The sequence below is a fragment of the Oreochromis aureus genome, linkage group 23, assembly GCF_013358895.1.
Source record: "Oreochromis aureus strain Israel breed Guangdong linkage group 23, ZZ_aureus, whole genome shotgun sequence".
Classification (NCBI taxonomy): domain Eukaryota; kingdom Metazoa; phylum Chordata; class Actinopteri; order Cichliformes; family Cichlidae; genus Oreochromis; species Oreochromis aureus.
In genome coordinates this window covers 2,619,463-2,640,156 of record NC_052963.1, presented here as the reverse complement: position 1 = coordinate 2,640,156, position 20,694 = coordinate 2,619,463, and the positions used below count along the sequence as shown (strand labels likewise).

At 38.3% G+C, this 20,694-nt stretch overlaps 1 long non-coding RNA gene across 2 annotated transcripts; it reads left to right on the top strand.

Moving 5' to 3' along the window:
* Positions 1-200: 200 nt before the first annotated feature.
* On the top strand, positions 201-10,134 carry LOC120436109. Of its 2 annotated transcripts, XR_005610145.1 has the most exons (6): positions 201-447; positions 1,168-1,214; positions 8,487-8,531; positions 9,374-9,403; positions 9,836-9,904; positions 10,109-10,134. It is a non-coding gene; the product is annotated as an uncharacterized LOC120436109 (long non-coding RNA). The 2 variants fall into 2 exon arrangements; XR_005610144.1 differs by lacking the exon at positions 10,109-10,134 and having other exon boundaries at positions 9,836-9,943.
* Positions 10,135-20,694: the final 10,560 nt, after the last annotated feature.

The following is a 20,694-nucleotide window of genomic DNA, read 5'->3' as shown; positions in this document are numbered from 1 at the left end:
GCGTGCAGGAGAGTATGCGCATGCGCATTGCCATGGTGGTTTAAAAAATAAAGATATAATGAAAAGTAATTAATAAAAATTAAATATTTAAACATTCCCACAAATGTGCAATGAACGTGCAAAAACTCTCTTTATTAGTTGTTGCTGTTTCTTTCTTTCTTTTTTTTTTTTTTTTGAAAAATAACGACGTCTCTGAGGCGCGAATTCCGACAGTGAGAGGAACGGCCGGATACAGGAGACGGGAAGAAACAAGCCGATTATGTTCGCGTTAATTAGGTGGTTGGAAGATGTAAAATTCTCAATTCTGCCAACTGAACATATACGAGATTTTAATGAGGATGAATAATCAGCCGGCATGGAGGAAACGGACCTTTATTTGGTGGAGTGGCGACAAGAAGCCAAAAGACGGGTGGCCGGTCTATGAAGCCTCCATCATCAAGCTAGCAGGTGCCTTTTCTCATATAATATTACTTTATTCTCGCTTATTTGGCACGGCGTGTAGAGCTGCCACCAGGACAAAGAGAAATATAAGTATATCACGCTATAACGTGAAAAGGTTATCGTTCTAACAATATACTATCATGTTAGTACAATATACTTTTCATGTTTGAACAACATGTTTGAACAACATTGTACGAACAATGTACATAATTATCACGTCCGTACAATATTGTGCGAACGTGACAATTATGTATATTGTAATAACGTGATATTATATTATACAAACATGAAAAGCATAATGTTAGAACAATAAACATTTCATGTTATAACGTGATATAGCTCTATTTTTCTTTTGCCTGGGTGGCAGCTCCACGCTTCCATAATTTGGTAATCAAAATATGTAACTTAATTAATTTTATTGTGATGTACTTTTGCCTTTTCTTATTATTCTACCTTCTCAGAAAGGGAAAAATTACAAATAAAACTGTTTACACTTGTTATATACAATAACTATCAAAACCTATTCACATTTAATTTGGCTTTCACAGAAATCCCACCTCTCCTTCTGGCTACAGAGTACTTACCAAAGTTAGAAACAAAGCACAGTTATGCTTTATTAATGTTCGCTAATTACAATGTTCCACATTTCCTTGCTTTTTAAGTCATTTTTAGGCTTTTTAGAGTTTTTGTTTTTTTAGTAGTAATGTTTCTGCCTATTTATTTCAGCCCATGAAATCGAACGCAGATCTTCCTGATGTGAGCTTTACATAAATGTAAGTAATTTTGTTTGTCATTGTCATTAATGTTGTTGCTGTTGTTGTTTTTGTGCAGTGTCAGGAATAGAAATATTGTCCTGCTATTATTTGCTGTTATTTTATAATCATCATTACCATTTCATGTGATGTTGCATTCAGATGCACTCAGATGTTCAAAATATATTGGTATTATATTAGTCTTTATTACAGGTTCAGTTATAATCAGTTGAATCTATAATTTAAAGGTTTTTGAATGTTTTATATTCTTACACATAGTCTTCAGTGGGGGAGAAGCTGATTGCAGGCTGACAGGAAACGGTGTGCTTTTGCAGAAGCGAAACCGAAACCAGAGCGAGTGCAAGCCATAATAAAGAGTTAGTATGCATTTATCTTTGATTTAAGAAGTTGTGCCTGTATGAGTGACATTTTCTACAGGAAGTGCACTTGATGTTCCAGGGAGATAAGCGACAGCGAAGGCGGGCTAACAGGAAGCATCAGCCGTCGACACGAAGATGATGTTCTATGTTAAAAGTCATTGTGGTTTTGGTGTGACGTAAATCTGCCTAGTAACAGAAAAGGGGCTGTACAATTCTTAACCCCATAAAACAGTTGTCTGAATATGAGAAAGACAGTTCAACACTGATTGGGTTGTTGAACTCACACATGTGTTCATTAAAATGCCGTCTAAATTGCACACGCCTGGATCTGTGGTTTTATGGATTCTTCTCTCAACATTGAACCCTAACATTTGGGGGCTCGTTCCGGTGAGAGAGAGGGAATGTTGGGGTTTTGGTGAGATCCGGGGTCCGTGGCAATTGGACGGGCAGACGGTAATCAGTGGTGAAAGTGAGCAGGCATTCCCCGGGGCATTAAAGGTAAGACACTGCCTGTTGAAATATATTTCAAAAGGTGTCACATTGGGCATGTCAAATTAAAAGCCTGGTCACTGTAATTACTGGTGAAGGTCTGTTTTGAGTTTGATGGGAATTTCATGAGCATGCTGGATGAAGTAAGGATAAGTGATAAGTAAAAGTAATGGGTTCAAGTCCCAAAGAAATGTAGAAAGTAGGGAAATTGGTCATTTCTGTGGGTTCAAGTCCCGCTGGACATTGGGTCTATCTTGTGATGGTCATCTCGTGGGTTCAAGTCCCCTATGTCCACAAAGGTAGACCTGCCTCAATCTTAATCCTGGTTTGGATGTAGATTGTTGGTTCAAATTACTCTAAATTTTTCTAGAACGACAGCGGCGTCTGTTAAGAAGCGCATTTTCTCCTTGGTAACGCTTGCACTAAGGCAGGACGCTGACCTTAGGCCTACTAGGACAGTAGGGATAGTACCGTCGACAACGGGGGAGAGGTTGGGAAACTCCGAAATTGCTAGGGGTTCAAGTCCCCTATTCTTGCGCTTTTTTGGCTACCGGTAAATTAAGTTAGGGCTAGAAATCTGGACAGAGCAGTTCGAGTCTGGTCTGGTGAATTGATTACAAAAAAACCTGAGGTTTGCCCGTTCGAGTCGGTTATGGTAAATTTTCGAAATTTGTAGGAGCGACAAGGCCTAAAAAAATCTGTGCAGTTGTAATTTAAGACGTCTGTAATATAAAATATGAGATCTATGAGTAGGATCAGTCTCTGTGTCAGTCATGCACAGCCGGAAGTGCACTGATTGTGTGTGTAAATGCAAATGAGCAGCAGTGACGCGCAGAGAGGGTGGTTTCAGTTTTCGAGAGGACTGAGAGCTTTTGCTAAATGCCTGTATATAAGAGCTTATTATGAGAATGTAAATACAGTGTGAATATATTAGTGTGGATGTATAGTAAATGACTGAATTTTGATAGATGTACATTTCGTGAGCCATAAATGTTGGTGTGTTTTATTTTCAGTTATGTGTGTGTGGGGAGAAGCTGCGAGGATGATGAGAGGTTTCAGTTTTCTTTTTTCTTTTCTTTTGACTTGCTCTTTCTGATCATGGAAGGCATGTCCAAAATACTCGTATGAAAGCGTATTTTGTGTGAGTTTAACTGTGTGAATGCTGTCAGTATTTGATTTGAGTGACTCTGCATGATTTGTCTGAGTGAGTGGAAAATGGCAGTTTGAGAGAGAAAAGGCAGTGTGTGAGACGATTACTGAATGACTAAAGAGGTTAAAACCTTTAAAAGTGTGTATGAAAGAAAAGGGTATGAAATATATTTCTTGTGTGAGGAAAAGTAGGATGTTTTAAAGTTTGAAAGTGCTTTTAATTCAAGAAATCCATGAGAGATGTTATGACAGGTTGAGTGTATTTTTTCCGATTGAAAATACATAAGTATATGTACTTGGGAAGCCCAGTTAAGAGATTATTGGGTGACTGATGCTATAAAACTGACCTAAAGAATGGTCCTGTCCGTGGAGAAGTGTTAGTTGTCCTGATGTTTGGAAGAGCTCTATTTAAAAGTGTGTGTGAGAGGAAGGTGTGTGTGTGACTGATGATGTCAGGGGAGCACCCAGAGAAATAGACAGATGAGTTAAACTCTAAGAAGATGAAGCGAATGCATGTTTTAAGAAAAAGTAATAAAGTAATAAAATTATATTAATTACAGGTTTTAGAAAAGAGACAGACTGAGAGAAATAAATACAGGAACTAACAATTACATTAATGAATTGAAAATGCACGCATACACAAACTGTTACATGTGAAATTATTGTTGAAAGTTTAATAAAGAAAGCAGTTTACACTCCTTTAATTTCCAGAACCAGTGTGTCCCCTAGGCCTGATAACACTCTTGCCCAGTTGGCTCCTGTAGTAGGCGGGCATGGAAGGCTGGACAGCCCATGACGGGTAAGATCCCACCTCGAAACCCTGGGACAACCTAAGGCAAGGCGCAGTCACGATTGCTCGAACCTAAGTCCCGAGTGACCTTGGAGTCACTGGAGGAGACGGATTTAACAGGTAAGGCCACTGGGCACAGACGAAGGGGAAATGTCATTCACAATGACCAGTGATGAACCAGAGAGAGAAAATACACCCTGTCAAAAGGAGTTTGGAACACTGGAAAAGAAACATTTACAAGATCACAAAGATCATAAAGAAACATTTATAAGAATCACACATACAAACAGAAAATGCACTAACCTTACAGAGACAAGCTCATGAAGATTAATGAACAGATAATGACTTAAAACCTGGCTAAGAACACAAACATACGTAATTAAATCAGCCTGCTAATTTCATGAGGGTTAAAATGGTGTGAATGGTTAATACAATTGATGGAAAGATTTAAAATAGATGGAAAAACAAAAGAAAAGTGTCTATAAGAGTGACTCAGGAGTGCTCTTGCACTGATTTATCAAAGTAAGTGATTAGTATAGAAAGAAAATGAAAATAATTCAATGATGTGATAAGGTTTAAACATGTATTCCTCTTGTTAAGTTGGCTGTTGAGCTGTGGGTTTATGCAAATTAGCTGGAGCAGAGACACTTCCTGTGTGTGTGTGTGTCGGAGGCTTTCGGTTCAGTTCAAGAGAGAGCAGTGGCTGTTGAAGAGTATTGGGAGAAATATATAATGGTAAAGTATCAGGATATTTGATTACGGTGGTCAGGTCTGTTCAGAGGGGCAGATTTGGACAGGAAATTTATAATTTAAGGATGATATGTGGTTGAAATTGGTTTTTATCTTGTGCTGAATGAAAACGGTCTTTGATCTTTTGACGAGGTTTTCGGTGTGTTGAACGGGTGAAATTTAAGATTGTTGAAGATTTTTGAGGTTGTTGTTTTATTTTTAATAGAGGGAGTTTTGATAAACATGGACATGTCTAAAAGGGCCCATAGTTTTTATAACAGTGCACTTAGAAAAACCTGTCAGGTGATTTTGTTTTGTACTTTGAGGAGCTAATAATCAGCTCTCTTTTTTCATTTTTGTTCTAAGCAGGCCTGGAAGAGAGTGAACGGACGGCGCTGACAAAATTACCAAGTACGAAAATCAGGTGGGCTTTACAGAATTATAATTGATTACAATCAGAGACTGATTGGCGGCAAGTCTCTGTCTAAAAATGGATTGTATCGATTCAATCCAGTCAAAAGTATAGAGAACTATTTTCCTAAACAGGAAAACGAAATAAAACGAATGATAGAGCTCATTTTGCTGATGTGGAGCATCTGATGACGTGCGCAGAAGGCTGCAGTATCAGCAAAAAATATCAGGTGTGAATGCGTGTGAGTGAATGTGAGTGAGGGGACCAAGGGGGGAAATAAATGAAAGGACAAGTGGGAGACTTAAATCTGGGGATGCTGATTTTGGGTTGCTGATGTAGGTTTGGAGAAAAGTTCTTTTTACTGGGGTTAGATTATGGGATTACATTATATTGTTGGGAGAATGCAAAATGCTAAAAGGGAAACATTGGTTGATGAGATTCAAGTTACCATTAACTGAGGTAACACATGATTAATAACTGTGCTGTTTAAGTTTATTTTGTGTCATGACACAGATTGGATCATATAGGGGGAGAGTTGAGTAAAGGTTTTGTTTTCAGGAAATTCCAAGGATCCAGAGTTCAATGGAGCAACGAGTTGGAGAAGATTTGACATGATGATAAAATTGATTTTGTTCCTTAAACACAGGTTTTCAGGGCTGGAGCAAAACACCGGAGAGGAGAATTGCTGAGCTGTTCTGAGAAATGAAATGACTAACCTTTTTTCCTTTTAATTTGTTAAGCTTGGGTGGAGCATGTTGAGTTTTTTGCCACATGAGATGTGTCAAAAAAGAGAGGGATTTAAGATTTAATTTGTTTAATTTGAAAGGGGTTTTACTAGGATGTTATAATGATTGGGGTTGTTTGATAATCTAGATATAGTAAAACTGAGGATTTGTTAAAAGAAAGGATTAAAATGAACTGAATTAGGTTTAGAAGATAAAATGCGGTGTTCATAAGAAGTTGTATACAAAACTTAAAGGGGAAACTGTGGGAATAAAGGATATGCTTTGGGGAAAATAGTGAACATTTTATGAGTAGAAAATGTGGGATTTTTCTTTTTGATTTTTAGGATAAGTTGTAACAGTGACATAATGCTAGAATGTTGTTATAAGGTAGGCTTTAGGGTAGAGGAGAGCTTTTTATGAGGATGTTAAAAGTCTCGCTGACTCAAATGAATAATATTGGAGATTATATATGTAGAAATGATTTTTCATACACATTGCATTTTTGTGCTTTTGACGGAGTTGTGGCTCAGAGAGTCGTCTCTTGAGGGTCATAAACTTTTGGTTAACGTTATGATTAGCCAATCTACTGTGAGAATGACCTGAGTTTTGAAGGATTGCACACGCTTACAGACATACAGAGTTCATCAACACACAGGACAGTATTGATTTGAGGCCTAGGGCCTGAAATTCCTTTAGCTTTTAACTGAATTTGAGTGGCCCAATAACAAATGACAGAAAGAGGAACTGAATAGGAGTTTTGCTTGTAACTAAACTGAGTGACATATAAAATATTGAGATAACAGATGCAGCTCTAACTTAGTCCTCTTATATAAAAAGCAGTTACAGAATACAGAAATACAGAAAACAGAAGCAAAGGAGAAAGCTCATATATTTTGGTTAAGTCTGATAAAGTTTAAGTTAGAAGGAGTCATTACATTAAAAGCAGCAAAATGAAATAAAATGATATATTCAAACAGGTTATCACCCAGAAAATGGGAGTTCAAAATACAGTTAGAGTTCAGCTTTTAGCTATGATGAAGTTTATCTAGGAGCAATTAACTAGGTGCTTACACTTAGTGATTAAAGTGGTTGTTTTTTATTATCCTTTTAGTAGAATAAGCCGTTATAATGATTTTATGATGATTTTGCTGGTGAGAGGTGACTTTAGATGAGAGGCACTTGCAGCAGCAGGGACAGTTTTGTGCACAGGATGTTGATGATCAGATAAGGAAAAACAGGAAACGTATGACAGCAGTGCTGTAAGACTGTTAGAAAGCTGTAGATTGAGATGAGTGATGTTTAAGATTATATAGGAATAAAAGTCAAAACCAAATACGAAATTAGGTTCATGTTTTGAGAACAATCGAGGAACAGAGTAACTTAGAGCATAGTAGGGAGAAAGTGTTTTCTATCCTTTGCAGGTGGCCAGATTTCCACTAGAGTGGGACCCAGAAGAGGAGCAGAGACCACTTAAGCATGAAGTGTTCTCAAGTGGGAGCGGGCATTTTATAACTAAGACCACCTAGATGACATGAGGTTGTCTGATTTGTTAAGTCACAGGATGTCAAGAGAGGGTCAGAGCTAAGAACAGTGATCCTAAATGTCCATGACGTCAGGGGTGGACAGGGAAACAGTTGAATGGGCCAAGGAGTGACCCAACACACAGTATGGTGACCTCTTGTGGTCAAGAGGTCAAGAGTGGGAGTGTCAGGAATAGAAATATTGTCCTGCTATTATTTGCTGTTATTTTATAATCATCATTACCATTTCATGTGATGTTGCATTCAGATGCACTCAGATGTTCAAAATATATTGGTATTATATTAGTCTTTATTACAGGTTCAGTTATAATCAGTTGAATCTATAATTTAAAGGTTTTTGAATGTTTTATATTCTTACACATAGTCTTCAGTGGGGGAGAAGCTGATTGCAGGCTGACAGGAAACGGTGTGCTTTTGCAGAAGCGAAACCGAAACCAGAGCGAGTGCAAGCCATAATAAAGAGTTAGTATGCATTTATCTTTGATTTAAGAAGTTGTGCCTGTATGAGTGACATTTTCTACAGGAAGTGCACTTGATGTTCCAGGGAGATAAGCGACAGCGAAGGCGGGCTAACAGGAAGCATCAGCCGTCGACACGAAGATGATGTTCTATGTTAAAAGTCATTGTGGTTTTGGTGTGACGTAAATCTGCCTAGTAACAGAAAAGGGGGCTGTACAATTCTTAACCCCATAAAACAGTTGTCTGAATATGAGAAAGACAGTTCAACACTGATTGGGTTGTTGAACTCACACATGTGTTCATTAAAATGCCGTCTAAATTGCACACGCCTGGATCTGTGGTTTTATGGATTCTTCTCTCAACATTGAACCCTAACAGCAGTTTGCAATCATATAAACCTAGCAAGCATCAGTCAGCACAGTGACTAACCTAAACAGATTCTTGCTTTATTCACATATATTATATGTAATTATATATACCTGCACATTGTACCTAGGGTTGCAGCCACTTGGCCCCACCCCATTGTTGTGACAGCCCTGATTGTACTTATACACTGCATCTGCCACATTATTGTATTTTTAAGTGACTTGTTTGTAATACATGAATTTGTTTCTTACAGATGTCAAAGTCTCAACCTCATGCTGCCCTCCCCCATCCTCCTAAAGTAAGTATTTGTTGTTGTAGTTTTTATGCAGTGTCTGTGTCACATGCTAATCATAATTATTGAAATAACTGTTTTCTAACAGATTTTCCAAAACACTAGTTATGTTTGTTGTCATTCAGACTAATACTACTGCTTAGACATTGCTTAGTGGTCATGCATGTTTGACAAGCTTGTTATGATACCAAAACAGTACGCCTATCACAATAATCAATATATCGACTTAACACACAATACATGTACATGACGTCAATAATTGTTGATGATGCAATTTATCTGCCATTATATTTACAAAAATAAAATATAATAATAACAACACAATAACATTAAATAACATTGTTTTCTATTTGTTAGAAAAATTACTATTTATTCAAGTTTTTATGGTATCTAATATTTTGATACCTAATTTCCATGATCTAAATATTTTCAGAATTAGATGTTGGTTTGTCAATTGAAAGTGTGTAGATCTTGCATTATTATGGTGTTATATTATGATTATACATTCAAAGACATTAAATGGTCTTAAAATGACAATGACATAACTTGTCGCAATTGTTTATGGGGCAATATACAAACCAACAAAAAGTTGTTATCGTAACAGGCCTTCAAAACAGACGGTTTTATGATTGATAAATTCAAAAAATAAATACATTTAATTTCTCTGAGATTCTCTAATATTCAGTTACAGTTCACAACACAGATACCTGTACATGCAGTATTATACTGTAAATATAAATCTCTACATTTAGCATCCCACTAGAAGAGTCACAGTAACTGCCTCTTTTTTTTTTTTTTTTTTACAAATACCTGTACTATTACTAACACATTTACTGTTTTACTTTTAGCCTGTGGATACAAATGCAGATTTCCTTAATGTAGGTTGTGCATTTTAATTACATCATGTTATTTTTATTATTATTTATTTATTTATTTTATTTTACATTCAAATATGATTGCTAGTAGGTAAAGAATAGTTCACCTATAATTGATATTCCCAATTAATTTCTCACCTCTGATTGAATGCCTTTGTTTGTTTGCCTTTTTTGACTATAACAAAACATTTTTGCAGGATATATATGGTGAACTTATATGCATAGATACAGTCGTAGTGCTTGACACATGCACACACCAGTAGATGTACTAAAAAGGAAATAATTACAATCATGATGTTGATTGCTGATGTCAGTATATATGTTTTAGAGGAATGTTTTGTTTTTCACCCAAAATGAACTATATTGTTTCAGAAGAGATTTATTACCTGACTCTTATATATTGTTCTGTTTTTTGTTTGTTTTTGTTATTTTCAGGTTCAATGGTGCGTGTTCTTCTAATGGCCGCCTTCCCACTGGAGGTTTTGATCCACAGCAATTTAAAAGGTAAACAGCTTTGAAAGTCAGTTCAAATGGTTAGCTAATAGTATTCTAAAAGCCTACAACTCTGTCACCAGTTTCTTTACCAAAAGTACCCATAAAAGTATCTCTCAATAGCATATCATTGTAGCTCAAATGTTTAGTTGTACAAATATCAGATTTTGGAAATCTAAAACTAGTCAAACACTCAAATGTTCATGCTTTTTATAGGAGAACAAAGCAAAACGGACATCGGCAAGAGAGTGAAGAACTGCCCTTCATAAGGACACTATGACAGCCATATATAGTAAGTGAAGACTTTCTGTGTATCTAAAATTGCATATAGCACAGTAACTTACTTTGCAACCATTACAATAGGTTGCAAAGTAAGTTACCAATACAAATAGGTGATGATGCATTGTAGTGGTTGGTCTCAGACAAAGAAGGTCAACAGATTTATGAATGCTGGAGGGTAAGGAGAGACGACCAAAAGGGGTGTTAGCATTACTGTAATGTGAACTGGATAGACTTTCCATCTAGGAAAAAAAAAAGAGGTAAAATTATGTGTAAAATATATCTGTATTAATATCTGTATCTATATAAACAGAAATATCTGTTTGCTAAATAAAGCCAGCTAACATAAATCATATTTTTATTTTAACTCTGATAAAAGTAATAGAACTGTGACTTTTGTTTGTTACAGTGGCCGTAAGGAAGAGGTTTCCCAATTTGTGCAGAAGGGCTTTGAGGATTGCAGTGAAAGCTGGGGGAACTGAGACTGCTGGAAAAGGAAAAGAAATTACATTTTAAGTATGTTGACTTATGTTCATACAATCACACACACATATACACACACATATGTGTGTGTATATGTGTATATATATGTATATATATATATATATATATATACACACACACATATATGTGTATGTGTGTGTTTCTTTTAGAATGTTTAAGTATGTAATGAGAATAAAATTATAAAATGAATATTCCTTGCTTGATTTATATGCATGTTTTAAACATCAAATAAAGATTTCTTTCAGCTGTTACATGTGAATGTGGTTTCTTAGAAATATATGAAGGGTTAATTTTATATATTTTGAATGATTTTAAATAAGTTTAATTGTATTTTGAAATATATTTTATAAATATATTTCAAAATATAAAAAACAGCTAAAAAATATATGTGTTAAAACACATTTCAAAATATATTATAAATATATTTTTTAAATATATTTTAAAATACATTTTGAAATATATTTCAAAATATACAAAAAATGGCCAAAAAATATATGTGCTAAAATATATTTCAAAATATATAAATATATTTTAAAATATATTTTAGCACATATATTTATACAGTTAAAAGGGAGTTTTTCCTTCCCACTGTCGCCAAAGTGCTTGCTCATAGGGGGTCATATGATTGTTGGGTTTTTCTCTGTATTTATTATTGTGCTATCTACTGTACAATATAAAGCGCCTTGAGGCGACTTTTGTTGTGATTTGGCGCTATATAAATAAAATTGAATTGAATTGAATTGAATCTCATCTCATCATCTTAAAAGGGAGGTTTTCCTTCCCACTGCTGCCAAAAGTGCTGGCTCTTAAGAGGTCATATAATTTTTGGGTTTCTCTCTGCATGTATTATTGTAAATGGTAAAAGGTAAATGGCCTGTATTTGTATAGCGCTTTACTAGTCCCTAAGGACCCCAAAGTGCTTTATACATTCAGTCATCCACCCATTCACACACACATTCACACACTGTAGGGTCTAAAGAAAAGGTTTACATAAAAAAGAAATGGCAGTGAACCCCTACAACTTCAAAATACAATGACTAAATAGCAACACAAACTAGGTCTCACATATTTCCCACCTTTGGCTTCCAACAGTAACCAAAGCAAAACAGAAATAGCAAGCAGGCACACACTTCCAAGCGCTTAGTAGCCATATAAAAAGAGCAAAGCATTTGTTGCTGGAGCTCTATATGCTGGTCCACAAATGATCTTAATGCTGCTCAGCTGTAGCAATCAGGTGTGGTAATCTGGAAAGGGAGGGAGGGAGAGGGAGAGAGAGCAGCTCTCTTTCAGGAAGAGGCCAAAAGGTTTGGGACAAAACAAGGGTTAAAACTTTTCTTTTTGATAAAGATTATAGTAAGGATAGCAGTGGTGACCCTGAACCCTCCCTTAGTTACACTTTAACCCTTTATGGCCGATCGGAGTGGGCACTCTTCGTTTAGTGTAACTATTTTTAAAGCCCGGTAAAATTGCAACCACATGAGCTAGTGCAATAATTTTTTTTTTTTGCATATGAAGCCGGTGGATTTGTACTTACATCTTATGCATTCAGCTTGTCCTAGGTCACAGTTTCCTTCCACATATGGCTTTGCAAAAACTGTGTAGAAAGCATTTGCAGCAACAAAAACATAATATTCCAGAAACACGCCTTCTGATCTGATCAGCTGTTCATAACACTTCCTACTAAATGTCAGCACGATCTATCTGATGTCTGCCATTACCTGACCAAAACCGGAAGTGACAAAATGAAAATGTTTTTTCCTACAGGGCAATTACAAAGATATATAGCTTATTTAGATGCACATGCTGTTGTTTTCTTTTTGGGTTTTTTTGCAAATTTGCATTATAATATTTATTTTTGTTTTTCCTGCAGTATATAAAAATTGGTGTATCTCAAAAATAAAACTATGAAGACACTCAAAATAAATTTCATGTGGTTGGAAATTATTTTGTGCAACTTTTTTGCATTTAAAATTTTGAGGGATATGTCTCTGAAATTTCTCTAACTAGAAATATGTGTAAAAAAAAACAAAGACGATTTTCAATTTTTTTGTAGTTTATTGCACTTTTTTGCAATTTATGTAGTTACTATGGACTTAATGCATACATATTATTAAAACTTGGGATATAACGATTGTATTGATATATAGAAACTTGAAATACTCCCAAAAATGGCACTACAGCATCTAAAAATATAAAGATAAGCTCTGGTGGACTTGGTTCTATGGTAGGTCTTAAAGGGTTAATTGGCCTAGGCTGCCAGGGGGCTTCCCATGATGCGCTGAGCATCTTCTTCGCTCACTTGTTCTCTCTGTGTTTATACACCACTCTGCATTTAATCATTAGTGATCATTAATCTCTGGATCTCTTCCACAGTGTGTCTTTTGGCCTGTCTCCCTCCCCTCACCCCCACCCATCATGGCAGATGTATGCGTGATTCTGCTGGGGGTTTCATTCTGTGAAAGGGAGTTTTTCCTTCCCACTGTTACCAAGTGCTTATGATTGAGGTTTTTTCTGTATTATTGTAGGGTACCTTTTACAATATACAGCTCCATTAGGTGACTGTTGTTGTGATTTGAAACTGCAGCATATAAATAACATTGAAATGAATCTAAGTTTGTATGCAGGCCCTAGTCTATCTGCCTCTGAGGTAGAACTGGAGGAAGTGTAGAATAATAAGCCATCTGGGCTGCAGATGCCTCAGGGTTAATAAGGACCAGCTGGATGAATTGTGTGCTGTTTTACCTTGTTTTTACAGTCCACTCATGCCTTCAGTCGGAGCCTACAGCTTTCTCTCTCACGCCCTCTCATCCATATATCTTGTGTGTATGGATTCCTGGAGGAACTGATACTGTTCCTCCAGGAGGTGAATACAAGATGGTGCTGGTGTGCATGGCAGGCCGTCTTCGACTGCGCCTTGGCATAGTACTCCTTATTGTTTTATCCTTGGTTTTATGTTCACTAGGTGACTGTACACTAATAACTTATGACAGACACACGCTTCTGAATCTTCGATTTTCTTATTCCCAACGACTGGACCTTTGTGGGACCCTGGGCAATGCAATCCCCTTAATGCCTGATTCCCTCACCAGTACGACCTGCTTACCTTTTCCCATTCTGCGCAGGAAACGCTTCAGGAAACGGGGTAAAAGGAGTGGTGTTCGCACCCGCTTCAAGGCTTACCTTAAAGCCATGGCTACGGACTATCCATCTGCAAGCCGTGAAATTCCACGCTTCATCCACTCCCTCAGAAGCCGCCCTGTTGCTAAACTGTTGAGTCATCGTTGGATCTGCCCTGCTGGTTTTCAAACCTACCCTGCCCTCCCAGTGGCTTGCCTCCCTGTTCGGTCCTGGATAACGTCATTCGGTCGTGGTGTCCATCATAACAACCTCAGCGTCCTGCGACGTGCCACCGCTGGTGACCTAGCTCCTCGGACACGGATGGCTTTATTTAACGTCAGGTCTCTGACGAATAAGGCTTTTCTTTTAAATGACTTTTTCCTCACCATGGGACTGGATGTTCTACTTCTGACGGAGACGTGGATTTCTCCCGGTGAGTTCATCCCCTTCTCTGAGCTTCTCCCTCCTGACTGTGTTTTTTTTAGCTCACCGAGGCTCACTGGCAGAGGTGGTGGCTTAGCTTCGGTTCTTAAAAACAAACATAAAGCTCGGCTGCTATCCTCCCCCACCTACCCTAGCTTTGAAGCTCAATTATTGGAGTTGCCTGGCTCTCTGACTACTCTGTGTGTTGTGGTCTATCGTCCGCCTAAATACCACAAGATGTTTATTTCTGAATTTGCTGACTTTTTGGGATCCATTCTTTTTAAATATGGCTGTGTTATTATTACTGGTGATTTTAATATACACGTCTGCTGTATGAATGACCCATTGGTTAAAGATTTTCTTGCATTGACTGACTCTTTTAATCTTACTCAGTGGGTAAATGAACCAACCCATGTTAAAGGCCATACCCTTGATTTGGTCTTTTCATATGGCGTGGACATATGCATCAGGGATATTAGAAATGCTGGTTTCTCTGACCACTCCCCGGTCATCTTTGATGTTGATCTAGGTAATACCGAATTGCACCTTGAGGCCCTTCTTTGCCCTATGCGCACAGTTAATGCTGATACTGTGGCGAATTTTTCTGCTTCTTTTTTGAATTCTGCATTCACTACGTTAGATTGTTTTACCCCTCATATTGTTGAGAATTTTGCCAACACCCTGTTAACCACATGTTCCTCTATCCTCGACATTGTTGCACCTATTAAATTGAAGCGCCCCAGAACTTATTCACAATGTTGGTTAAGCGACTCTGTTCGCGCCCTACGACGTGTGTGTCGGCGTGATGAGAGGAGGTGGAGGAAAGATAAACTCCAGGCATCCTATGATATCCTACGTACCAGCCGCTCGAAGTTTCAAACTGCTGCCAAAATGGCCAAAGCAGCTTTTCTATCAAAAATTATCTCAACCAATGGTCACAATCCTTGAATTTTATTTAAAATTTTTAATTCTGCGGTCAACCCCTGCCCTATTATGCCGCTGCCGTGCTCCCCGGTTCTTTGTGAACAATTTTTAAATCACTTTTTAGATGAAGTTTCATCTCTTAAATCCTCACTTCCTTTAATGACAGGCTCTGCGTTTATCCCTGACTGTTCGTCTACTTTCCATCAGTTTGAACCCGTGTCACCCTAACCCTTAAGCGTTTAGCTGAACAACTGAACAACTGAACAATACTAATCCCATATATGATATTCTCCCATCTCGCATAGTTAAGGACTGCTTCAGTGTAATTGGACCCAGTATATTGTCGCTATTGAACTCTTCCTTACTCTCCGGCTGCGTCCCGTCAGCCTTTAAACATGCTATAGTTCAACCTGTTCTTAAAAAAAGGAACCTTGATTATAATGATTATGCGAACTATAGGCCGATCTCCAAGCTTCCGTTCCTGGCCAAAATCCTTGAGAAGATAGTTTTGCTACAACTCCAGGTGTACCTGGATGAGAATAACATTAATGATAAATTCCAATCGGCCTTCAAACCACATCATAGCACTGAGACTGCGCTGCTTCGAGTCCTTAATGACCTTCTACTAATGGCTGATAATGGACGCTCCGCGGTCCTAGTGCTATTGGATTTATCTTCGGCATTCGACATGGTTGATCATAACATCTTATTAGCGAGGCTTGAGCATACTGTAGGCATCAAAGGTTCTGCCTTGGATTGGTTTAAATCATACCTCTCCAATCGGCTTTCCTCGGTTCACCTGGGCACTTGCTTTTCCTCTGCTGTACCTGTCTGCTGTGGTGTTCCACAAGGATCTGTGTTAGGCCCTACTCTGTTCTCACTGTACATGCTTCCTCTAAGTGCAATCTTTGAGAAATACCACATCTCTTTCCATTGTTATGCTGACGACATTCAGATTTACTTTGAGCTAAATGATGACCTAGCTTTGTCCTTGAATTGTTTTCGAGAGTGCATGTGCGAGGTCAAGGAATGGCTCCTAGCAAATACTCTTATCCTTAATGATAAGAAAACTGAAATTGTGGTCTTTGGCAGTAACGTTCCTCGTGGCCAACTTCGTGATGCTTTTGGTTTTCTTACTAGCTCCTTTTCTGACACTGCTAGGAATCTGGGCGTGTTACTTGACAGCTCGTTTAAACTTGATAAACAAGTGTCTGCTGTTGTTAGATCCAGTTTTTACCAACTCCGCCTCATTTCTAAGGCTAGGCAGTATATCCCGCATAAAGACCTGGAAAAGCTCATCCATGCCTTTGTGACCTCGAGGCTGGACTACTGCATCTCACTCTATTTTGGTCTCCATTCTGCCCTCTTTCATAGATTGCAGACAGTCCAAAATGCTGCAGCACGCATTCTAACCAAAACTAGGAAGTTTGCCCACATCACTCCGGTCCTAGCTGATTTGCACTGGCTGCCTGTGAAATACCGCATCCAATTTAAAATTCTGCTGCTTACTTTTAAAATCACTAACAATACAGCACCGAGCTACCTTAAGGAACTCCTTAACTCATATGTTCCTGCCAGGGCTCTGAGATCATCTACTCAGTTACTATTGGTGCAGCCTAGATCTCGGCTGAAGTCTAGAGGTGACCGGGCGTTTGCCCTGGCTGCACCAGAGTTGTGGAACAACCTTCCGATTGGGATCCGGGTGTCTGATTCTGTTCAATCTTTTAAATCACGGCTTAAAACGTATTTGTTTAATCTTGCCTTTTCTACCTGTTAATGCTTGCATTTGTTGCATAGATTTATTCTTTTAATTTTCCTACTCATTCTTTGACTGGTGTTTTATTATGCTCTTATTTGTGCTGTGTATGTTATATTACCATTGTGTATTGGTGGCATTTTCCTGTGAACATAATTTCACACTTTTATTAAGGCCTTATAATACTTGTGTTATTTCCTTGCTCTATGTTAAGCACTTTGGTATACCGTTGGTTTTTAAATGTGCTCTATAAATAAAGATTGTTGTTGTTGTTGTTGTTTCCATTCAGATGCCTGGTTGGCATCACCTAATCACTGACCTTCACTTCCATCCACTCCAGTAGCAGCAGATACGTTCAGGGTTCTCTCAATTTGCTTTTTCTTGTGAACTCTAGAACTCTAACAATTTGTTTCCCACTTGGTCTGATGTTCCTTGTAATGTGGTAGCCACTCTTCATCTCCAGGTAGCTTTGAAGCTCTCCCACTCCCATCCATAGTCTCCAACACAGATTTCCTCCACAACTATTCTTCTGGGATATCATTTACAGATACCTCTATTTTATTAATAAACCTTTTAACATAGTCCCTTTAACTAAGTCCCTGATGGAGTGCATTGTGTATCAGATGTATCTGATGGTTATTAGTACAAAGGAAAACAGTTTGCTCCCACTTTGAGCACAGATTGAGTCGTCAAAGTGTGGGGCACCCATGTGTCCCAGCCAGAAGTTTCGCGTTGGTATCAGGGCCTGTATGCCTGAGTCTTGTGTTTGTTCCTAATTTCTAAACAGCAGTACAGCACATACTGCTGTTCATCCAAATCCAAATTAGTTTCAGTTCTTCAGAGCAGAATAAGTAATAAGTTACGTCATATTTTAAACACCAATAAGTATTCACAATCAAAGAGTAAAAATCTATCAAAACAGTAGAAAATATAATAACAATGAAGAACAATTTAAGTTACCATTGTATACAAACACTATCAGACTTAAGAAATAACATGCAAAAAGCTGTACTGGTCATGTATTTACTGAACAAGAAGGAGTAATAACTTTGTAGAGCAGGCTTGAAAAAGTGAACATTGAACCCTCTTTACTATTAACAGCTGTTTCCTGTTACAAATCATAAGATGCTGAGAAATTCTGGTAATTCCATAAGGTTTTCTTGAACACAACATAAAAAGTCAAATTTTGCTAAGGCATTTTGCTGCTTCCCCAATACAGGCCTCAAGCATTGTTCAACCATGTGTTCATTGAAGCTACCATTTCAGGTTGGCTTGGGTTCTGTAGCTGACAGTGTCTATGAGAAGAAAAAAAACACATTTCAAATGTAGCTTACATTTACCACACACGGATCTTCTGTGGAAGAGCCAGCTCTTATCAGAAATCCCAAATAACGACCCCAAAACGCAAAACTGCCGTGCACTTGTCATCCAGGGGAGGACGGATGTTGTTTTGCTTTGTTGTGTTTTTATGTGAAGTGTGTTTATTTACTTTTTATATTGCATGTTGTGGTTATATTTTGTGCAGTGTTTTATTTTTATTGCATGTTTTTGGTTACACCGTCAATCTGTCCTGGAGGGACTCCGCCCTTTTCCCATTTTACTGATTGGACACACCTGAGAGAAAAGGAGTGAATGGTAATTTACAGAGAGTGCTGAGTAACACAGAGAGGCTGGGAGAGCTTGGTGTGAAGCGAGCCAGGAGGATACAGCGTCGATAAGCAAGGACGCAGAGCGAGGTGTCCGACTGCTTCAGCAACTGGAGGCCAGATTTCGCGTCTGCGGAAACTAGAGGCGGCGAGGCGGGCCGGTGCCGATTGGCGATTACAGGGAAGCAGCGGGCAGAGTTAAGAGCTCTGCCCACCCGGGCGCACCAGGGCGCAGAACGCGAAGAGGAAGGCGAGGACGCCGCCGGGTTTCCCTCCTGCACCGCTTCACTGGATTTTTAAATTTTTAGTGACTTCTATACCGTGGCGATCGCCACTGGACTTTTAATCTTGTGTTTTATTGATGTTTATGGTGTGTTCTCCCCTGGCCAGGGTTGTTTTTTAATTCTTCTTATATTTTTAACTGTTTAAATATAATAAATTATATTTTAGTCCTACAGTTTTTAAATTTGTGTGAATTCCCTTGGCTGCTCCACTGCTCTGTCCGTTTTTGAGGAGGGTTTCCCTTTTCTTAGTAATATCTGTGCTTAAATCACCTACCCTCCGTGACACACTGTGTGTGGGCACACCCACTTGGGACATCCATGGGATAAATGTACCTAAACATCATGTCACTATGTTCCAAAATGTCAGCCATTAAAAATGAGGCTCATAATATGAGTTCTTTAGTTGACAGTAAATCCTCACCATCACCAACACTCGTACCATATCGTACCAGAGGGTATCTGCTTTTTATCTATCTTCTATTTTTAAAAAGACTTTGGTGGTCAAGGTTTCCCCAAATGCAAAAATGAAAAAAAAAAAACAACCAAAAACATATTGTAAGTCTGTTTTAGATTTACAACTGTGTGTGTGTCTTCATCTCTGTATGTCCTGGTGGAATCTCATTTTTCAGTGTGGGGTCCTTCAGGGTCCTTGCAGCTGTGAGGACAGCTCCACACTGCTTCCAGGCACTTGTTACTGAAGGGAAACCCCACTTAATGGGGGTAAACCTCATAAAGAAGGAGCTCTACAAGTTTCCTGAGTGTGTAATGGGCAGGGAATGTTGTTCTCTCTAGCAACAATCATGATGGAAGTTTATATACTGTACAATTACAAGAGTGTGTTGCGATGGTTCCACATGAGGAAACAGCTTTGGGTTATTGGAATGTAAGCTTTCCAAACTTCTTTAGCTTAAGTACTTTTTTGCTTTGCTTTATTGTTTGGCTGCAGTTTTGGTGGAAGACATGCACAATCCTTTAGTTAAGCAAAAATAACATTATACTAATACAGCACACCTCTATTTTGATCTAGTAGGTAAGTAAGTACCGTGTATGTATATAGTGCTTTTAAAGACATGAAACAGTCACAAAGAGCTTTATAGAGGTATCAATAAAAACCCAGCCCAAACCATGGGAAAACTGGACACACATTAACTGTCTGTCTGTCTCATTTGTCCAAACAGATGAGGTTTAAGCTGCTTTTTAAAGTGTGAAGAGTGAGCGGTAAGCTGTTCCAAAGCCTTGGAAGGCACAGCGCTTATACGAATGGGTGTTGGTGAATGAAGCACGTTGTATAAAGCGCTTTGAGTGCTCAGTTAGGGTAGAAAACCACGATTTAAGAACCAGTCCATTTACCAACAACACCATGGCCAGTTTAGAATCACCTATTAACCCAACGTATATGTCTTTGGAGGCACACACTGAAAGGCCCCAGTCGGTCAGCAGGTTCAAACCCAGAATCTCCTTAATGTGAAGCAGTCAGGAGTCTGTCCATTAACCCGTGGAGGCATTTGCTGAGCTGTGTCTGGAGTTTTGATCATTGTTTCTACTGTAGACAGGAGTCTACACAACACCTGGAGGGGCTTTTGGTAGAGTATGAGTGAATAGCTGGTTTGAATCATATCAGTCAGAATCAACGGTTTGCAATTTGTTCATGTAAATAGTGAATCATATTCACACACTAAAGTTAATTATGGAGTTCCACAGAGGTCTGTGCCAGGACCAATATTTGTTTTTTACATTACACGTGCTTTTCTTAGGTAGTATAATTAGAAAACATATCATACATTTTCATTGCTATGCAAAGGATACCCAGCTTTATGTATCCATGCCCCCAAATGACACACACCAATTAGTTAAACTGCAGGAATGTAT